Source organism: Onychomys torridus, chromosome 5, assembly GCF_903995425.1.
Source record: "Onychomys torridus chromosome 5, mOncTor1.1, whole genome shotgun sequence".
In the NCBI taxonomy this organism is placed as follows: domain Eukaryota; kingdom Metazoa; phylum Chordata; class Mammalia; order Rodentia; family Cricetidae; genus Onychomys; species Onychomys torridus.
Genome location: NC_050447.1, coordinates 104,700,443 through 104,722,979, shown reverse-complemented (window position 1 = coordinate 104,722,979; position 22,537 = coordinate 104,700,443). Strand labels below are relative to the sequence as shown.

General features: G+C 43.4%; 1 protein-coding gene across 2 annotated transcripts in view; it reads left to right on the top strand.

Moving 5' to 3' along the window:
- The first annotated feature begins 381 nt into the window (after positions 1 to 381).
- The window catches only part of Exoc2 (exocyst complex component 2), a 168,623-nt gene continuing 146,467 nt past the window's right edge, over positions 382 to 22,537 (top strand). Inside the window, exon 1 of one of the 2 annotated variants that reach the window (XM_036187151.1) lies at positions 382 to 496. The gene's annotated coding sequence lies outside the window, so the exon portion shown is untranslated. Of the gene's footprint in view, positions 497 to 855; positions 912 to 22,537 lie in introns of those variants that run through there. The other variant, XM_036187152.1, reaches the window with a different exon arrangement.

The following is a 22,537-nucleotide window of genomic DNA, read 5'->3' as shown; positions in this document are numbered from 1 at the left end:
ATGCAGTCCTTTGACTGAGGTCTGTCTCCTGACCTGGTGCTGACCTCTGATTCATTGAGGACCCTTCCGCCAACGTCTACAGTGACCCTAAACCCACGGTACCCTCTTCCACTCCCCACCCCCACTTTCCTCTCCTAACCCCAGGCTTCCACTTTCTCCTCCTTCCTGCTTCCCTCCTTTCTTTTCTCCTTTCCCCACCAACTCCTCTTCTCCTTTCCATCTCTTCACCCTCCTCTCCTTCCCCCTTCTTGTCCTTCTAGCCCCTTCCTCTCCACTTCCATTCGGTCTGTCTGTCACCTCCCTCCCACTTCCCTTCTCCTCCCTCCGGGTTGGAAGAGGCAGTCCATCCAGGGCTCGGCGCTCGGCTAGGCGGCGGATCGACGCGCTCGGCGCTCGCGGCGTGCGGAAGTGCGGCCCTACGGCTGGCTGCTGCGGCCCGGGAGCTGGGGCGGGTCGGCGGGGGCCTGACGCTGGCTGCGGGCGGTGGAAGCTGGAGGTGAGTGTCGCGTCCCAGCCGAGGATGCCCCTCGCCCCCGGGTCCTGCGGCGAGCCGCGCGGTGTGGGACTGTTGGGTCTGGGCGACCTGGGAAGGCGCGTTGAGGAGCTCCGGGCGCGGGGCTGCGTGTGGGAGCCGCCGACCAAGCCTTTGGCCTGCCGCGCGTCCGCCTCCGCGCAGACCGCCGGGCTGGATCCCGGAAGGAGCGGCCGCTGTGGACCGATCGGCTTACAATCTGCTGAAGACATCCGCACTGATGCGGATGGGAAGCCTAAGTGGTATCTTCACGACTCTGTGAGCCGACTTGGTGAAAAGCAGCAAGTGCGTGTTTCTAACTCAGCCACACCTCCGTTAGGCCATTTGGTGCTCTGTACTGAAAAGCTAATGTCAACTGGAATCACTCTACTATTGCATAGTAAGACTTTGTTTATAAAGCTTAGCATGTGGTGGCCCATGCTTGGTATCAGATTCAGTCAATGGCAAGGAACTGAAAGTCAAAGCAAGGATGACCTAAGTGTGAATAAATTCGAGATTAGGAAGGTATAAAGACGCTGATTCGTACTCGCTGCTTACATGTTCTCTTTTGTTTGACTCAGTGGACAGCATTTCTAAGTAGGGAAACAGAATGTTCCCTCATCTGTTGGGAACAACTCTTGGAGTCGTTAGAAAGTGACGTTTTTTTCTAGTCAATAATTTAATTTCCTGTTCCAGATATTTTGAACTATTACCTTTCAAAAGGTGATAAGTAACCTCGTAGATTAAGTTCAAAACATTTTGTAAATGTAGTATTCTAATTCGGGGCTTCTTCAGCTTTTTCCACTTAAAACTTTTCAAAGAATTTCCATGACCTTAGCTATGTAAGTATATAAAATAAGTAGACAATGTAAGCATTCACTAACTATAAATCACAAATTTTTACTTTAAAACAATTTTTGAATACATGTAATTTTACCATTTATCAAAGATGAAAGTATGGAGCTGGATGTACTCATTTCTTTTTACATAAAGAATTGTAGTAGCCATACATGGTAGTGCACGCCTTTAATCCAGGCACTCGGGAGGCAGAGGCAGGTGGATCTATAAAGAGAGATCCAGGACAGCCTTGGCTGTTACACAGAGAAACCCTCTCTTGAAAAATCAAAACCAAACAAAAAACAATTAAGTCTTGGTTAATTATTTGATACTACAGTACATGGAGCATCCTCAGTGTTTTTCAGAGTTGATTGATATTTTAATGTTATAATCGTCAATACTAAGGACATTGCTCTATATGAATGTGTAGTACAGAATTGTAGAAATGCAGTTAGGAACATTTTGGAAACTGTTGAAGATTTGTCCTTACTGTCAAAAACCATTGGTGATCTTTAGAACTTCATATCAGCAGTTCAAACAGCATTTCTTCATATCAAAATTCTGACACAACTCGAGTCAAAGACCCACTCTTTTGATGATTACATGCTGAGGAATGCCGATAGGGAAATGTATCTAGTCTTTGCTTTCGGTATTCAAAGCGTTTTCTTTCTTTGGAGCAGAAACCTCTGTATACATGTGTGTTGGTGTTTTCGTTGCTGTAACCAAGGACCTGCCAGAAGTGACTTCAAGGAGGAAGGGCTTATTCGGGCTTCCAGAGAGGAAAGCATGGCACCAGGCAGCTCCATGGTGCCAGGACTGTGTCCTGGGCTCCTCACCTCTTGGTGGAACAGGAAGCAGACAGAAGTCAGGATGTGGGGCTGGGATTTAAAATCTCAAGTCCCTGCCCCTAGTGACTTCCTTTCCCAACAGGGCTCTTCATCCTATAAGTGTTCAGAACTACCTGGAGCAGTGTTAGGAGGTGAGGAGGAAGTGTTCGAACATTTGAACCTATAGGGGATGCTTTATGTTCTAATAATAACAAACAGTGAAAACGCTACAGTTCATCACCTACAGTAATTGACTCTGAATTGAAGTGCTTCAGTTAATACTCTTGGGTATTAGGTGCATGTACAAAGAGAAGGCTGGTGAAGTTGGATTGGGTACTGCTGGCTGACAATACCTTGCAGTCACTGTGGGTTTGATTTTTGAGTTTGTTTTTGATCCTGTGTGTTCAGGAGACTTTTTGCCTTTTTTCTTTTATTTTTATTTTTGCTACCTCCACATTCACTTACATGGCCCTGTGTAACTTACAGGATTGCCACCCACAGTTTAAGACTCTGCATTCTGGTAAAAGACCTTGCTTTGACTACACAGTCTCCAAGTGTGTGGCAACAGCAGGATCTGACCACACAGGAAATGCTGGCGATAAACTTGTCTCTCAGTTACTTTTGCACATATTTTCTGGTTTGCTTTATTTTGAGATGGTCTCACTGCTCAGGCTGATCTTGAACTTGTTGGCTCAACTCATCCTTAGATGGAGTTTCCTCAGTGCTGGGACACACACCACTAGGCCTGGCTCCTCTTCGCTCACCTTTATTGGGCCCAGGTTCCTAGTGGCGCCCCCTGCTATTATGCACAGTATGTTTTTAAATGTTTATCCAGTGGACGAGTCTGAGGCCTACGCTGATAGTAGGCAATTTTGAGATAGATTGGAGTGGGAAATAACGTTGATTACTGAGCAGTATATGGAAAATGATCTTAAACCCTGGGAAGTATATGTGTGGACCCCCTGGACTGTCTGCAGAGCTGGAATGGTAGAGGCTGTTCACTATAATCAAACATTTTACAGTATACAGTATATTTGTGTTGATTAGAGGAATGATTGCTAGTGATATGAACACGGACCTGAAATAATTGTAGCGACACTGTGAGTTTTGAAGTTGTGAATACACATGTAGGCCCCTTTGGTCTCAGTTTGGAAAAGAGTCAAAGTTCTTTTGGTATAGGAGTGAAAGCAACCATTCAGTGCTACACACTCTACCACCAGCCAGGTGCATAACAACAGCTGTGGTACTCGGCATCTTTGGGCCTCAGTTTCCCTTATTTGTATACTCAGACACTGAATAAACCTTGATTATCTCAGCCATGTGTAATGGTGTATATTCCTGTATTGTCAGTACCAGGGAGGATGATGCAGGAGGATGCTGAGTAAGAGATCAGCCTGGGCTACAAATGTTACCCTGTCTCAAAGCAAAAATAAACAAAATGGACAAACAAGAACAGCAAGAAACATCACCAGCTAGGTTATCTCAATCTTTGAACACTGGAAATTCCCACTCCTGTGAATCCCATTATCACTTTATCACTTAGCACTGTCTTATTCCTAGTGTTAGTGCTGAGATTATCAAGAAAACTCAACTGACACAGGAAGTAATTGTAGTCATCCCTACATCTCCCAATTCTAGCATATGACAGAGACATTCAAAATGACATCGGCCTGGATTCAGAAGGGCCATTTTTGTCCTCTCCAGAAACAGCTTTAACCAGACTGTTGTCATGGTTCAGAGAAGAAAGGGTCTGGGGGGCACAGAGTGAGAGGGAATGCCCAGAGGAGTACAAAAAGCCAAGGAAGGCCTGTGCATGTGGGTGTAACTGCCTCTGAGTGGCCAGTGAGCAGGCATGGGCAGGTGCTCTTTGGTAACTGAGTGCCTTTGGTCAGGCATGGAATTTGGAACTGACTTGCTAGACAGTCTCCCTGCCCCCCAATTACATTTAGCCATTGAAAAAAAGCTTCCCGAACATTCTTAAACTCGTACTGTTGGTAGCAATTACCACTGAAATGGAGCATTCATTTTGTTTTTATTTTTAAAGTATAACTTGTTCTCCTGGACCATTAGGAAGGTCTAGATTTTAGTTAATGAGAAAATCGGCTACTCAGGGTGGATCCAAGTACTCAGAATTATATATATTCTGGGTGCTTGGATCCAGTGTTGAAGGTGCACCCTTTCTCTGCTAGGAGGTTCCTCTGGAATCTTTAGTGGTTTGTGTCCCCCCTCCCCATCCCTCCTTCCTCTTTCCTTCCCTTCCCCTTCCTCCTTCCCTCCCTCCCTCCTTTCTTCTTTCCTTCCTTCCTTTCTCTTTTGAGGTCTTACTGTGTAGCCCTGTAGCCCTGGCTGGCCTGGACTGACCGGGCTGGCCTCAAACTCAGAGACCCACCTGCCTCTGTCTCCCAAGTGTTAGGATTCTATATGTTTATAAAGGTCATTTTCAGTTTTAATGTGACTTTGGAAGTTACATGATTACATTCATTATATTATAATTTTACTGAGTGAGAAAGCAAGACAAATAGCCTGAGTTATTTGCTGTGGTTTCATAATGGGAGCCCCATGTGAGTGATATGATGTATGTGTATATAAGTCGGGGGCCCTGCAGGAATCAGAATTCATGCCAGACGGTTCAAATGAGACCTTAATGAGGGAGCTATTTGGAGAGGTGTGGCTATTTAAAAGATGGAGAGTCTCAAAGAGAGCAAATAGCTGGAAGGTACAGAGGGAGGAAGTGGAGGCTGTTCAGGGCTGGAGGCAGGGAGGAGTACCATTTAACTGGGCTATCAAGGAACCTTCTAGATTATCACCCACTTTCTGATCTATGCAAAATCCAGTTGAGCATTTTTCCTGATTTTCAAACTGCTCATCCATTCATATCTACTCTTAGTAGGTGATCTTGCCACCTGCTCCAGATAGAACTAACTGTCTGAGTAGAATTCCATGGTCCTTGTACTAAGACGGTTTCTTCTCCAGTTATGGACCTGGCTGGGGAGCTCATCTTCTTCTGCCTGCCTGTCATGCTGGTCTTGCTAACGTAACAGCTTTTGGCCCTGGCCTTTGTGTGTGCTTAGAGGCAGCACCAAGAATGGCACCTGCAGGAAGATATCAGCCCTCAGAGTCGTGTTACTACTTCTTTCTGTAATTCCTCCCTTCCCAGCCATATTGTAAAAACAATTGCTGATACCCTTTTTCTGTTCGGCCGTCTCTCTGCCATGAACCTTCTGAAGGCCGTGGTCATTCTTGACCTCCCAGTGTTCTCATGTTACTTCGGTCCACTGTAGTGCCTGGGCACACAGCAAGCCCTTTGTGAGTGCTTTTCTTGAGCTCTCTCCTTCGCTGTCCCTGGGATTTGGGGATCCAACCTGTTGAGGTTCCACATGATCTTTTTCTTTAGAACCCAAATTGTCTCAGTGGCGTAATCAGTGATTTTATTTGCGAATGGCTTCTTTAATCTTTTGTGGATGATTTGTCTTTTAGGGGAGACCCCTGAACTTTTTTTTTCTGAGAAATACAATTTCTGACATCCCAGAAATTAATTCTTGTTGTTCCACGTGGATCTCAGAAGAAGGGATTGTGTGTACATAAGATACAACGTGCAAACCCCTCTGAGTGAATAATGTTCTCATGTGAAGCCACCCTTCCTTTCCCTTTCCTTAAGCAATGTGACTTCATTCCTGACAGTTTTGTCAGCGTCCAGTGGGTTGAGGAGCAGCTAGACAGCTTTAGACCTCGGGCTTTGACTGCAGGGTGGGAAGGTGCTTAGCTGCCGTGCCAGTTCTGGGGAACGAGGTGGATTTTCACTCAGAAGAGCCACTCGCTCTTCCCGGTGAGTCCATGCTATTCTGTGAGAAAAGTTGGAGAATCCAGGTGTATGTAAAAGATGAGTTACGTAGGAGCATTGAAGGCCTTGTCAGATTTCGCCTGTACTCTCTTGTTCTGGTCATTCTTGCTTCCTGGCCACCTCAGGTGCATTCTTTTCCCAGTTCCATATGTCCAAATGGAGTAAGAGGTAATAATTTTTCTCCATCTATAAACAAATAGACATGAGATAAAATTTAAAAAATGACGTGCCATTCATTTATTGTTATTGTAATTATTATATTTTCCCCGTAACAGTCTAAGATATAAACTAAAATGTAATGTTTTTCATTAAAAACCATAGATAGCATATTTTAATTCTTTCTCATTTGTGGAGGTAAAGAAAGAAAGATGTTCTAAGGAGAGAGTGGGGAAGGCCAGGCAGGAAGCTTGTGGCACTCACCCTGCTTTTCTGCAGACTATTTGAGACACAGAGCCTGACCAGGCCCCGCTGCAGTCCACTTTGGACCCTGTGGCCTCTTTCAGTTTTGAGTTGGTTTTTGTTTTTGTTAGCTATGGTTTTGCACTGAGGCCTGAGGAAAAAGATTAGTCACTGATTATTTTACAATTTCTGACATCCCAGGAATTAATTTTTTGTTTTTGTTAACTATACTTTTGCATTGATGCCCAAGGAAAAAGGTTATTTTTATTTATTTATTTTTTTGATCCTAGAACTCCTTCTTGGTTATAATTTAATTTTCTGACTTTTTCCTAATGTTATTTCTGTCGGTTAATTTTAAAATGTACTTTTAACCTGAAATTCTGTAACAGGCAATAGCAATTTACTTTTCTTTTATTCTTCTAATAAGTATTTTGGAAAATTAAGTTTATGCCTCAATGCAATAAAGGCAAGTTATAAAATTAAAAGTTTCTGATTCAAGCTGGGGAGCTGGCTTAGCAGGTCAGGTGCTTGCTGTGTCAACGTGAGAACCTGGGTTTGGATTTCCATTACCCATGGAAGAGCCTGGCATCTGTTAGTCTAAGACTGAGGTTTGGAGACAGGCAGATCCCTGGAACCAGCAGGCAGCCTAGCAGAATGGTGAGCTCCACCTTAGTCGCAGAGACTATAAACCAGGAAGGTGGAGAACAATAGGAGAAGACATCTATCTGACTGACCTCCGGCCTCCACACTTGCATGCATGGGCGAGCACACCTGCACACATATCACACATACACACATGCAGGTACACGTGCACACACCCTTTTTTTTCTCCTGATTTTTATTGCAAAAACCCTTTAATGTATGTCATTAATGGTGAAGAGATAGATTGTATAACCTGTCCCATATAAATCTATAAAGAAAAGACAGTTATACATTATAAATTATAAGGAAAGATGGCCTTTTGACTTTATTTTAATGAAATGCTTTTATTGTAGTGATTTTCTCTTTTGACCTGTGATGGATAGGAGGTTAATTGATGTTAAATGGATGCTTTGTTAATCCTTCATCAGCTACTAAATTGGTATGGGGGAGTCCAGGTCAGGATTGCACAGGGCCACGACCAGATTGTTTTCTCAAGGAGGGTTATGGATTCCACCCTCCCCATCTCTCCCAAAGCCCATACCGCTCTCCAGCTGTCTGTGCAACGGCCTCTTCCATCTCCTTTCCTGCTCTCTCCCCTCCCTTCATCCTTCTAGCTCTCCCCACCCCCTCCTTCTGCTCCCCCCATCTGCAGAGTGACAGCTTGTAGATGTTGCGTGCGAGTGAGCTGGGCTGGCGCTGTGTGGTCTGAGTGTGTGGTCTCCAGCTCCGCAGAGAGGCTGCTAACAGGGTGGATGGGAGCGAGCAATACTGTTTACTTTAATTTATTTCGGATGCTGGAATTGTGCGCAGGGTTTCTCCTAGGCTTGCCCTGCACTGCTAGTAGCTTCCATCTCTCACAGCTGCAGTGCAGGCTGAACTGTCCTGGCCTCTCAGACAGGCACTTTCCTCAGCATCTGCCTGTTTAATCCCCTGTGGCTCAGAAATGTTAATGGCACTGCTGAGTGCTGATTATTTCCTTTCACTATGTCAAGATATATGGCCTTGAAGAAATCTCTTTTGAGCTGGAGCTAGACAAATAAAGCAGAAATTGTAAGATAGCAACAATGTTGATGTATTTTTAGAAATTGGGAAAGCTGTAATTAAAAAATTGGATCGAATTAATCCAACTGTGGTCATGTAAGAGAATCTGGGAGTTAGGTGACATCTGCCATGTTTAACCATTTTAATAATATAAACCCATTTAAGCTGATGGTTGATTTCTTGACCTTCTGTGGAAACGCCCATTGATTTTGGCATGCCTGTTTACTGATGTTTTGTCAGAGAATATTGCCTTAGTTCGTCTTCAATGGCTGACAAGTTAAGACAAATGAAACTTGGTTTTATATTGTAGTATACATTAGGGTAGTCACTTTTTCCTCATGCTAGGATTATGAATATCTCAATAATATTTCTTTGGTGTTATTTCTGAACATTTTTGTTGAGGTGCTCAAGTGCATTGTTATTTGAATAAATAGCTATAGACTTTTGAACATTCCTTAGGATTTGTGTGTTGTTTAGCTTTTCTTTCCTGTCCTCCTGGAAGTCTTGTTGGAATGGTATTTCTTTGTTGGTGAGTTGTCCAGTGAGGACAAGGAAGTCTAGGCCAAGAGCATCTTTTCAGAGAGGCCCCTCTATTCTGCACCCCATTGCACCCCCACCTATCTTTGGTCCTGAGTTGTAGTATATGAACTCATTTGGCATCCATGAGAGGGGGAAGCCTCCCCATCCACCTCCCGTGTCTCTTCAGTGAAGACGTATTTCTCCTTAGTTTCTGTGTCTAAAATCAGAAGACTTCAAGTATGTAGTAGTGTTGGATACTTTTAAAACTATTTTTTTTTAAATGCAGCCATCTTGGTATTTCTTCTAGTGTTCAACTTTCTTGTGATTGTATATTTGTGGTGTTAATGATGTTTGTTACTGTAACATAAAGATCATGAAGCACAGTTAGTATGTTCTCAAAGTTGGGAGGCTGTCATCATTGATTCTAGAATATTTTCTTTAATCCAGAAGAAAGAGCTGAATTTATCATCAGTCCTTTAACATCCTTCGTTCCTACAACTACAACTGATTAACTTTCTTTTCAAAATGTAGTTTCTACATTTATTTATTCATGTGGGGAGGCTCATGTGCCATGGTCCATGTAGGGATCAGAGGACAATCCTATCATATGAAGTCCCTGCTGCTGTGACTGAGGAGCCTATAAAAGAGCCAGTTGGCAAGCTCTGTGTCCTTGGTGCAATGCAGTCCAGGCACTCTTCCCGGGGGTCCGGCTTCATGGAGGACTAGGAATTCTCATGACCTTCCTGGTCATGCTACTGACATGACTCCATAGGCATACCTCATGGGAGAAATGAACAAGTGTAGAGCAGAGTGATCAAGGGGATGACCTCACCTAGTCCCCTCCTTCCACTGCATGAGGTCCAGGAATCAAACTCTGGGAGTCAGACTTGGCAGCAAGCACCTTTACCACTGAGCCATCTTGTGGGCCCCACCATTCTACTTTCTGTGTGTTTTGAGTTTATTCGTTCCCAAGTTTTGGTAATTTGGCTGTTTGTGTTAATTATGGTAAAGTAAATGAATAGTACTAGTCATGACCTGAGACATTTATTTAAGAAGTAGAACTTTTCTTTATGTAGAAAGAAAAAAAGCACTTACAAATGGTGGCTAAGTCAAATAATGCCCACTGAAAATGAACTTGTATTTTGGGAACCTGATGATTTTAGGTTTACATATGACAGAAATGCCGTGGGAGTGCACTGTCTCTTCGTTGCCTTCCACCCACAGAACAGTTAGCTGTACAGGTGCCTTTTAAACCTTCCTTGGACTTTGCCACTTCAGGTGCTTGTTGGTTGCAGATAAATTGTTAGTACTGTCCCTTCCTCTTTCATGGATGGCTGTTTGAAACTGAAAAAACAAACCTTTTTTTGTGATACTAGTGACACAAGGTCTCATTTGTGCTTAGCAAGTGGCCTCCCACTGAGCTGTGTCCTCAGCCCCCTTTGCTTTTTGTTTCCAGACTAGTTGCTCAGGGCAGCCTGGAACTCACTCTAACCAGGTAGGCCTTGAGTGATCCTGCTTCAGCCTCCTGAGTAGCTGGGTTTCTAGGCTTCTGTCACCAGGTTGGAGAACAACAACCAAGATTGGTAGAAGGGTAGGATTCATTTCAGTGAAATAATTAAGAAAAAGTTTTAGACCTACAGATTTGAATTTTTGGTTCTTCAGGTGATTAGAGAACAATAGAATATTGATCTTCGTACCTCTTGTGCCCTAGGAAAGGAACTGTTCATCTCAGATCATGGTGCTTGAGTGGAATGCATCTCATTTTTTTTTTTTTTTTTTTTCCTGTAGCATGTTTTTGTATTGGTGATCAAGAGTAGCTGTCGTGATTGATTGCCAGTGTAAGATGTGATTAGCAAACTCAGCTTCTATGGTAGCTTCTGATGATTGTTATTATCAAACTTACTGATTTAGCATGGGCAAGATGGCTCAGTGGGAAAAGGCACTTACCATGCAGCCCTGACAGTCAAAGAGTTCAGTCCCTAGAACCTAACCTACTTAAAAGTAGAAGAGAGAACTGACTCCACAGAGATGTCCTCTGACCTACACACACACACACACACACACACACACACACACACACACACACACACACGGGGTGGTGGGAGAGTGGGAGGGAGAGGGAAGGAGGTGTTGGCAGGGCAATGGCAAGGTGACTCAGTGGGAGAGGGAGCTTCCTGTGCATGATTTGGGTTTGATCTCCGGGATCCACATCAAAGCTGAAAGAGAGAACTGATGCCACAGAATTGATCTCTGACCTCCACATACGTGTCTACATACTGATCATGTGTCCCTACACACACACACACCCAAAAAAATACCCCAAATAAAAACCTACAGTGCATGTGGCACACAATCCAGAGGCAAAGAATGGCATCTCTACTGCACTAGAACATCTAGCTGATAGTTCCCTCAAAGGTCTCATTTCATGATTTTGCATAGCTGAAATTTCACATGGTCTTTGAGGTCCCTGCTGCTCTGGTTGAAAACTTATAAGAGAGCCAAAGTGGTGCATTGCACAGCCTGGCACTCTTCCCTGGGGGTCTGGCACTGTGCTGGATGTAGGAGCTCATATGACAGTCCTAGCCAGGCTGCTGAGATAATGTCATAGTCATACCTCACAGGAGAATTGAGTAAGTGTAGGGCAGAATGACAAAGGGGACAACCTCACATGGTCACTGTTCCTCTGCTCTCTGCCTTAGGTCTCCTTCCAGAGTGCTGCCTCAAGGTACGCTCTACTCGGCATGTTTGTTCAAGGCCCACCTGAACTTCTAAAATTGTTTGTTCATACTCACAGTCACAGGCAAAGTATATAGAACTCTATTTAAAGCATCTTTTTTTCTGACCCCCTCCATCCCTCTCTAGTGTTAACCTATGGTATGGATCTTTCTCATCCTTTCTCTGTGTTCATTCAGCATACATACATATTTGTAGTAAGGTAGCTTTTGTTTTGTTTTTTAAAAAATTAGATAGTATTAATTTGATCCTGATTCTGACACATGAACTGTGACAGTTTTGGGGATAACATGTAAAACATTTATATTATATATATATATACATATATATATATATATATATATATATATATATATATATATTCCTTTGTAAGGCTACAAACTGAGATATATTCCTTTGTAAGGCTACAAACTGAGATGTGTGGATATGGCAATATGTTGTGAAGTACTCATTCAGAAAACAATATGAAAGTTTGTCAAAGTGGAGGGATGGCTCAAAGGGGAGAGAAGAAAGACGCTGAATGGTGGGGCGTAGAGGTTCTTATGTGTGTGTAAGATTTTCATAGGAGAACATAAACCAGTTAGAGGAGAATCAGAATAGTGTGGGCCTAATTTCAAATCCCACTTCTGCTACTCTCTTAGTCAGTGTTCTGTTGCTGTGAAGAAACACCATGATCATGGCAACCCTTCGTTTTTTTTTTTTTGTTTTTTGTTTTTTTCTTGTTTAATTTTTTTTAACTTTATTTATTCTTTGTGTTTTTCACATCATACCTCCCGGTCCCACCCATAGACCTCCTTCCCAGAATAAAACAAAATAAAATTTAAGAGAAAAAAGGAAAAAGAAAAGGGGGAAAGGGAAAATTCTGCCATGGAAGCTGCAGTGTGACACAGTGAGTCACCCAGTAAACCCCTTTATCTATATATCTTTACATACATGTGTTTATTGAAAAGAATCATTGGTCTGGTTCAAGGCCCCTAGTCTCCACTACACTGTTGACCCTGGGCCCTCACTGGTACTCTTCCTGGACATCCTGTTGCTGCTCTGTGTCATGGAGATCCTGCAGCCTTGGGTCCACAGGACTAACCCCATCCCCACTCCCCACCTCCACACTCCAGCATATCACAGATGGGGTGGTGTTAAGGTGTGCCAACATATAACCCTGGTCCTGGGCATGGGTACTTGAAGGGTTGGTCAGCCCAACAGCTCTCCCCTGTCCTCACCACCAGGATGAGCTCTCTAGCGTTGCCCTGGCTAGTTTGCCCCTTCACATCCTTAGGGTTGGTTCCCTCCTTCAGGGCCAGCTCTATTGTGTTGTTCAGGGGAGGTGTAGGGGCCACTCTCCGGAGTGCTGCAGTTGATGAGGGGCAGGAGCAGCTCTCCTGTTATTATGATCTCAGTGCCAGCTCTTCCTGCCTCTCTTGATGGGAGAGGGGGGAGGCATCTGTCCCCTGCCCATGACAACACATGAAAGATGAATAATGGGGACAGCTCTCTAATACAGTTTTGGTCCTGGCTCAACTACAACTCTGCTAACAGGGTCAGCTCTATTATGCTGCCCAGGCGAGGTGTAGGATCCATTTCCCAAGTGTTGCAACTGGTAAGGGGGGGGGGGGGTCAGCTTGCTCATCTGTTGCAGGTAGTCGGGGATGAGGGGTAAGGAGGTGCATCTCTCCTCCACCACCCACATTGCCTCATGACAGACTAGTAATGGGGATAGCTCTCCCATGCTCACAACTCCTCCACCAACAGGTTTGGCTCTATTGTGCTTCCTAGGCGAGGTGCAGGGCCTGCTCTCCCAAGTGTTGTAGCTGGTGGGGGGCAGGGACAGCTTTCCCATTCTTATGATCTCAGGGTCAGCTCTCCCACCTGGCTCAGGCATTGATGGGTGGGATGGAGGGTAACTTTACCCTGCCCATGCCTCCATGGCAACTCTTATAAAGGATAACATTTAATTGGGGCTGGCTTACAGTTTCAGAGCTTTAGTCCATTATCCTCATGATGGGAAGCATGGCAGCATGCAGGTAAGGTGTGGAATGGTAGCTGAGAGTTCTACATCTGGATTGGCAGACAGCAGGAAGAGAGGGAGAGACACAGGGCCTGGCTTGAGCACTTGAAACCTCAAACCCCCCCCCCCCCAAACTCCTAGGCTAGAGCCATCCTCCTGCCTTTGGCTTCTGAGGCATAAGGACTAAGTGTATGTATGTATGTATGTATGTATGTATGTATGTATGTGTGTATGCATACATGCATATTTCCAACTGTAACTCTGGACAGTTTTTTAGTTTCTGCTAGTGAGACAATTAAGCATTTTAGAATACTTCCAGGATCAGCCTGTCATCTAGCTAATCCTGCCTGTCACAATCTAAATTTGTATCTTTATTTACTAATTTGATTTAAGTCCTCTTTACTCTTCCACAGTTTTCCTATCTTATTTACTGTGAAGCATTTCCCTGGCTGGACTTTCCTGTTGCTTTAAAGAATTTCCTACTTGTTAAGGATGTTCCCCAGCTCCTGGCTCTAATAGATAAATGTGATTGCAAGAATCTTTGTGTCCAGTGATCCTCTTAGTTTAGATTATTTTCATCATCGTTCGCTTCTCAAGAATGTTTGAAGTCGCCGGGCGGTAGTGGCGCACGCCTTTAATCCCAGCAGGCAGAGGCAGGTGGATCTTTGTGAGTTCAAGGCCAGCCTGGGCTACCGAGTTCCAGGAAAGACGCAAAACTACACAGAGAAACCCTGTCTCGAAAAAAACCAAAAAAAAAAAAAAAAAAAGAATGTTTGAAGTCAGTATAGCAGCATAGCTAACTAAGGGTTTAGCACATCTTGGCTGAGTTGTAATTCTCCGCAGCATTGCTGCCAGCAGTACAGAGGGTCCCCCAGAGTCAGTGGGCAGCCATGAGCTTTCAGACCTCAGGGAAGAGCCCGCAATGCCACTCCGGTTCTAGTGCCTCTGAGCAGGTTGAGTTTGTTTTTTCACATACTTTTATTTCAGCTTCTCTTTTGTGAATTGCCTGCTCTGTCTCCTTTCACTCCTTTTTTGAGGATTTTGTGTTTCATTGATCTTTGTGAGCTGTTTATAAACATTAAGTAATTTGTTTTGTTATTTTGAATGTTTCCTCAGACTTCTTATTGGATTTTAACTTTGGTTGTCTCTCCCTAACCTGCAGAAGGTAGGCTCTGTATGGCTGAGCCATCAGTGTACTCCCCTTGTGAGTCTTCCCTGAAGTCCAGCAGGTCTCCTTCCAGCCCCATAGCTGTGACATGCCCTTCATTTTAGGATTTTCTAGTTGATTTTGGTTTAATTAAAATTATACTTATGTGTGATATTTAAATAACCTTGACTTTTTAACTCTAGATATTTAAAATATTGTAATCAAGAAAATTATGCTGGACACTGAAGTGGAAGTGTTTCTTTGTTGACGTTATCAGGCAGAAGATACAAGTAAAAGGATGTGCTTATCTGAACCATCCCTGTAAAGATGTGGCTTCACCCACTGCCACTGTCCAGGCTTCCTCCTCATCTTGTAAGTTGTTAGAGCTGTGCGAAATCTCCTCCCTGGAAGCAAGTTCCCTCTCTGGCTGCTGCCTTTTCCTCCTCCCAGAGTCCCATTTTTTTTTTTTTTTTTTGGGTTCATTGTTTTTATAGTCTGATAGTCAGATTGAGAGATACAGGTGTCTCTTTAGAATACCTTCATTTCTGGGAGGCCTGTCATTGAGCTCTGCCCCCTAGCCTGAAAAATATTTTAAATAAAACCTAGAGCCATGTTTATTCCTGAATACATACCTCAGGTACCAACTGTGTAATACACACGAAGACTTCAACCTCGTAATGAGTCGAGATCTCAAAGTCTCCTCTCTCCCAGGTTCCCATTTCTCTTAGAATGGAGGCAATCAGTAATTTGTATGCAATCTGGACAAGTCAGGAATCAGGGATTCTGGATCTTTCTGTCTGCTGTTACTGTGTGAAGAATTTAAAACTATATCATCCAAACAAGACAGCTCTCACCACAAAAGTAATGAGAATTTATTCTAAGCCAAATGAACGACTATGGCCCAGGAGCACAGATTCAGGTTACCCTGAATGACATGTTTCACTCTGGAAGTGGTCATAGGAACTTTATACACTCACAGAATGACAACAAAATCGTAAGTGAAGACATGTACTAAATGTAGTGAGGACAACAGTTAGGGGACTATTTCCAAGGGGGGACAGCTGTGGGGTAGGTCTCAGGTGCTGCCTGACTTATGCCTCAGAAGGAATTGTGCACTCATGGATAGTTACGGGAAGGAGATAGTTTAGTGAAGAGACAGGTGAGTTTAGCATTGCCTGCCAGACCTGCACCTGGGTGGTCTAGCACCAAGAGAGGAAGAGGTAGGGCCATATGACTTTTTATGATTTATTTATATACTGTGTGCACTTTTCTGCTGTTTCCTAAGGGGAGCTAGCAGCCTAGGTTTCCAGTGCCCCCTGCTGAGCCTTCTTTCATTTGGTAATCTCTATATTCTCTGCCTTCACCCTTTCTGAGCTTTTTGTTGCCTGAAGCTAGTGTTCTACTAAGTTACTGCATTCCAAAGGTTTTACCCCCATGACAAAAATGTTAGGTCAGATCTAGAAGGTAGGCAATGGATGGACATCAAATGGACTAAGGGGTAGTCAGTATAATTTTGCCTCTGGATCTGTAACATTCTAACTCACCACAGTCAGGAAGTTCTTATCAGTGAGCCTTGTAAAATCTTCAGAAAAAAAGTGCAACTCTTTCCTGGGAATTTAAGTTCATAATAGCTTGTTTTTTGTCCCCTCCCCGGTCTCTTCTGACTTGAGACCTTCCTTCCTTGGAGAAAAGGAAGAAAGGGTTGACGTTGACCTAGTGGTCCAGGGAAAAATTGGAAAGGGAAAAATTTTTGTTTTCATTTATTAAATGAAATACATTTATTCTAAAATTAAATAAAAATCCATTTTATAGATGTAAGTTCAGTTATTATTTGATCCTATCTGATCCTAGACACATTTTTATTTCTTTTTAAAATTTTTATTGATGCCTTTATATGGAATAAAGTGCTTCATTTTGGCACATTCATAGATGCAAATAGCATACTTTAACCATTTCTGCCTCTCTCTTCACTCTCGAGTTCCCCCTCTCCTCATTCCTGCTTCCCTTCCTCAGGCTCTCTTTCTGTAGGCCCTGCTGGCTTCTAGTATGCTGGACCACAGGCTGGAGTCTCTGAGTCAGTCTGTCACTACAGTCCGCTCTAAGAGACTTAATGAAGATGTGGTGAGTCCAGTGGAATAGGAGAGGGCTGCTATTACAAAGGTAGTTGACTGTTAGTAATTCCTAAGAGACAGGGCTGTGCCAGGCTTCCCAGGAAGCACCAGACAAATCAGGAGGCAAAAGGAGCCAGGGGAAACCTAGGCCAGTGCCTTTATTAGAGAGAGAAAAGGTAAGCAAGGAAACCATATAACAAGTTTAGGATTGCACATTTTAGTTCTTCTTCTTATGTGCTCCTGCCTTGTGCTGCTCTCGTTAGTTGGTTCCCAGGATGTTTAAGGGAGGTTCTAAGTGTCTGGACTGTGGGCTCCTGACTTAAAGGGAGCTTGGACTCCTCATCATTTGGTTTGCATATCAAAGGTGTGTAACATCTCACTCCTGATGTTTTCTGTTCCTAGGATCTAACCAGCTTTCTGTTTAACTGTCATAAATCACTGAAAAGAAAATGTGATTCTCATACCTGGAGGACTTTAAAAAAAAAAGATTTATTATGTGTGTCTGACCACATGTGTGCCTGGTGTATGGGGAGGTCAGAAGAGGGCATTGAGTCCCCTGGAACTGTAGTTATGAATGGTTGTGAGCTGCCATGTGGGTGTTGGGAACTGAACCTGGCTCCTCTGGGATGTAGGTACTGGGGACTGATGCTGGAGAGATGGCCCAGGTGATCCATCCATAGAGAGTCTCCATCCTAGTGGAAAGACTTTGAACTGCAGCTTCAGGATCTAGAAGCAGTGTAGAGAGAAAGGAGGTTATGGGCCTAGGAGGCGTGCCTTAGCCTAGGGAGAGGGAGCCCAGGGAGCCCTACAGCCACCTGCTGCTCCTAGACACATTGCGAGTCTTTATTTTGCAGATTTTCCTTTCATTTTGGGCGAGACTCTTTAAGAAATGTTCACAGTTTATGCAAGGTGATTTCTTTTTCTTTTTCTTTTCTTTCTTTCTTTTTTTTTTTTTTTAAGATTATTTATTTATTTATTATGTATACAGCATGTATGACTACAGGCCAGAAGAGGGCACCAGATCTCATTACAGATGGTTGTGAGCCATCATGTGGTTGCTGGGAATTGAACTCAGGACCTCTGGAAGAGCAGTCAGTGCTCTTAACCTCTGAGCCATCTCTCTAGCCCCGCAAGGTGATGTCTTAAAAATTTTTTTACAGAGTATTTTGTGAACTCTTCCAAGGAAGCATAACCTAAATTCTAGTTATTAGCAAAGCAAAACACAACTCTCTCCTCAAAGAATGTAAGAGTGATTATTCTGGATCCAAATGTGAGTGACCATGGCCTCAGAAAATAGATTGTCTGATCGAGTATGTTAATAGTTTCATGAAGTTTTATAGTGAAAGAACAAAGTCATAAATCAAGGCACCTTTTAAATACATTGGTGGAAACATTAGGTATGAAGGTTAAATCAAAGCAAGGAAATCAGTTTCAGGCCTCAGACTGTATCTGAAGACATTTGCCTTTTGGTTGGTAGAGTTAGTGGTCTGTTGTGAATAGATTCATAAAAGTTTTGTCTCTTAGTTATAAGGATGTTCAGTCAGCAAGGATGGCTACTGAGGAGGCTGAAGGTAAACTGTGGTAACTTGTGGTTAGGCTCTGGGCCTGCAGCATTCCAGCCTAGCTTCCCATCAGTCACTAGACCTTGCAGGAGGTTCCATGGCAGGCGCACTTCCTTCCAGGGACTCTTGCTCATGGCCATCACCTAAGAGTATGTAACAGGCTGCTTCCACCGCTAAGCAAGTGCTGTAAGTTGTTTTTACTGAATTGTGAAGGGCAATGAAATGACCACAAAGAAATCTTGATCACTTACTTTGAACTGCGGTCCTGTAACTGTCACAGCAGTAAAGCTGGCTCTGTTAGGGCACAGTGTCGGGAGCACTGTGCAGTCTGCACTGTAAAGCATTTGCCTTTCATTTTAGGAAGGGCACATACTGCTAGAGGTTTGCTTGCTCTGAGCTGCTCATCAGTTGGGATGTTGTTCAGAGGATTGGTTTGGAAGGAATCACTGGCCTTGGCGTCGAGAGGAGGAGAAACGTCCCGATAGCACAGATCTTGGGGTTGAGTTGGACCATCTGACCAGAGGGACAAAACTAAACTGGAAATGATGACTACCTTTGTTTCCCCTTTCTGTTTAAACTACTGGCTAAAGATGAGGTGGAAGAGCTTCAGGGTGATAATGCACCCACCGCCTTTCAGGTTTCTGACTGCTCCCTCCAGAAATCACAGCTTAAAGATTCAATTCTTGGTTTTTGCTTGTAGATCAGGGAGCAGGGATGTTTGGATCCATTTAGTTAGTTTTAATGATTCAAATTTGGCTAGTTGTGTTACCATAATGTTGGAGGCCATTGAAGAAGTGAGGGCTCTGTTGAGGCCCTTTAAGGCAAGTTGTTGCCTCCTGGTCAAAGAATGCCATCTACCTCCAACCCTGGATGGAGATAGGACATTCTGATCTGCTCCTGGGATTAGAATATTGCACACTATTGTCTCCTCCCTTGAGAGCTGGCCCTGTCAATCACCTGGTCAAGAGACCACCCTTCAGGAAGCCTGGTTCACCTAAAGCCAAGCCAAGGAGGTAGTAATAATTACCCCTCAACAGGATAATTTAGATACCTTCCAAGAGACTTTCCCTTTGTGCAGTCACTTGCATAGCCTCCATCATCTAGCATCGATACCTGTTGGCGTTTTTTGGTTGCTCAGAAAAGTTTATTAACTTTTTTTTTTTTTTTTTTTCTGGAGCTGAGGACTGAACCCAGGGCCTCACGCTTGCTTAGGCAAGCGTTCTACCACTGAGCTAAATCCCCAACCCCAAAAGTGTAACTTTTAACCTTTTCTTCTTTGGGATTGTTTTATTTCCTTTTGGGTATTTGCTAAAGCTTGGGCATGCTTCCTGCACACTCTGCCTTTTCACCCTTTTCTCAGAAGCCCCACTCCCCTCTGTCATAACTGCTTGCTGTTCTTCATTACCTAAGCTGCCTGCTTGCTTGCCTTTGCTTGTTTGTTTTTTGTTTTGTTTATTTGTTTGCTTGTGTTTTTCAAGACTGGGTTTCTCTGTGTAGCTTTTGGAGCCTGTTCTGGAACTCGCTGTGTAGCCCAGGCTGGCCCTGAACTCACAGAGATCTGCCTGCCTCTGCCTCCTGAGTGCTGGGATTAAAGGTGTGCGCCACCACTGCCTGGCTGCTGCCTGCTTTCTTAAAGGCATGCCTTTCTTCCTCTTCTCCATCCTCTTCCTACTGGTGACTTGTGAGATTTTCAGCTTGCTGGACCTGTTATTTTTATCTCAGACTCTTAATAAAATTGGCTTTGGACTTTCTTCCAGGTCTTTCTAAATTCTTCCACTAATGGGACTAAGAACTTAAAGTGTAAGCCTTGATTTCCCTGTAACAATTATATGTGAATTATGACTAATTTAACTTTTTTCTTGTTTATACTTTATTAGTTCTCTTAGGCTTTGGAATAGCAATATAAAGCTTAATTAGGAATAGATTCCACTAGTTCTTAGTTTGACCTTTTTGAATTATGGGACACATTCAGCTTCTTGTTTAATTATGTAAGTCACAAGCAATGCTTTTTGGTCATTGTTTGACATCACATCTACCTGTCTGGAGCCTAATGGCTAAAACTGATACAGAATAGATACTATCACAGCCATAGCCTTGTCCTATTGTCTGCTTGTTCCTTTTTAGACAGGGATCTGAAGGTACTATAGATGGAGCTTAGAGTCTGGGCATGTAGGATGCGAGGAGTTAGGTTCCTTCTGTGACCAAAGGAAACATAAGACATAATTTCAGAAAGGTTGTGAATTTGAGGGGCAGTGCTGCATTGTGAACCTCAAGTTTTACCTACTGGTTTGTGTCTGAGTGCTTGGTCTTCAACTGTGTCTTAGTGTCACTTCTGTTGCTGTGATGAAACACCCTGATAAAAAACATCTTAGAAGAGAAGGGCTTCTTTAGTTCACCATTTCTTTTAAGTCCATTGTTGTGGAGAAGTCAAGGCAGCAGGGACCTGAAACTGTTAGTCGAATTACACTGACAGAGAGAAATGGATGTGAGCATGCTGCTTGCTTTTGTGTTCAGCTTAATTTCCTCACTTTTACACAGTTTATGAGCCGAGCTACTGGCATAGTGCATAGAGACTAACTATGCCATTCAGTGTCTTGCCATGCACAGAGCAGCCTTTACCACAAAGATTGGTCCTGTCCAAACTTGGATTATTGCTGCAGTGGAGAACTCCAGTGAGAGATGAGAAGCACGAGATGCTCTGGTTCCCCCTGACTCAAGACAGGCCTGAGTGGCATTTGAACATTATGAACATCATCAGAGCTCCCATCCTGGAAAAGGCTTCCAGAACGGAGTTAACAGAGGGTTTAGACAGCAGGGGAGCCAGGGAGAGTGGCCATCAGGAAGAACAATGCAGAAGTTGAGAGATTTGGAGGAGGCTGCCCGGCACCCTGGTTTTAATAATCAGTAAGAGTCTGACATCAAGTAAGACTATAAAAAAAAAAAAACAAGCTTATTAAACACTGCAGACTGAAGCAGTAATCTAGGAACATGCCCAGAACAGTCATTAATGTTCATGGTAACTGAAAAAAAAAATTTATGGTAACTTCTGTGATGATTTTTCATTTCTTGCTGTGCTGGGGATTAAAACCAGAGCTTTGCCTATGGTAGGCAAGTACTTTATCCCTGAGCCACATTTCTAGTCCAGAATTTATTAAAGGAGAATACATTTTTAAACTACAAAGCCTCTTACTTAGAAATTTCCTTTATGGAGAGTATCTATCTCATTATTTGTGACCTCTAGTAAGTGAAACCTTGCTTTACTTTATTTTATTGTTTGTTTGTTTGTTTATTTATTTATTTATTTTTGGGGGTTTTTTTTGAGACAGGGTTTCTCTGTGTAGCTTTGCACTTTTCCTGGAACTAGCTTTCTAGACCAGTCTGGCCTCAAACTCACAGAGATCCACCTGCCTCTGCCTCCCCAGTGCTGGGATTAAAGGTGTGTGCCACCAATGCCCGGCTGAAACCTTGCTTTATTTATGCTATATTTTGCAAACACATTTTTAAAAACCCTCATTATTATTGGCCTCTAGTTAGTAAAGCCTTGCTATATGCTGTATGTTTGCAAACTATTTCAAAAACTATTAGGAAATTTCTGCCCCTCCTCACCCTAAGTGTTTTATGGGTCCAAGAAATCCTTTCTACTTCTAGGTAGTAAAAAAATTTGTTTTACATTTTTATCTCATGTGTGTATGTGCATATATGTGTGTGTGTAGATGCCTAGCACTGACATCACACATCTTTCTTTGGTCCCTACCTTTACTGTTTGACACAGCTTTCACCTTAAGGCAGGAATTACAAGTACATACTGCTATGCCCTGCCTTTTACAAGGGTTCTGGGGACCTGGACTCAGGTCCTTATGCTCAGCTGAGCCATCTTCCAGCCCTCATGCCTTATTTGCTTTTCAGTTGGTAAGAGACACCATTACCAAGGCAACTTACAGAAGAAAGAGTTTATTGGTGTTTGCAATTTAGAGAATGAGTCATGGCATCATGGCAGGGAGCATATAAGCAAGCAAGCAGGCATGGTGCGGGAGCAGTAATTGAGAGCTTACATCCTGAGACACAGCAATGAAACAGAGAGAAAGAGAGAGAGAGAGGCAGAGACAAAGAGATAGAGACAGACGACAGAGACAGAGAGGTGGGGGAGGGAGGGAGGGAGAGAGAGAGGGAAGTGGGGAATTGGGAATGGTTGTGGGCTTTTGAAACATCAGGTCTGCCCTCTAGTGACACCAGCAAGGCCACACCTGCCAGTCCTTCCCAAACAGTTCCACTAACTGGGGACCAAGCATTCAAATATGAGCCTATAGAGGCTCCTTCAAACCACCACATCTCATCTTTAATTTTTGAATAGCTGAAAATATT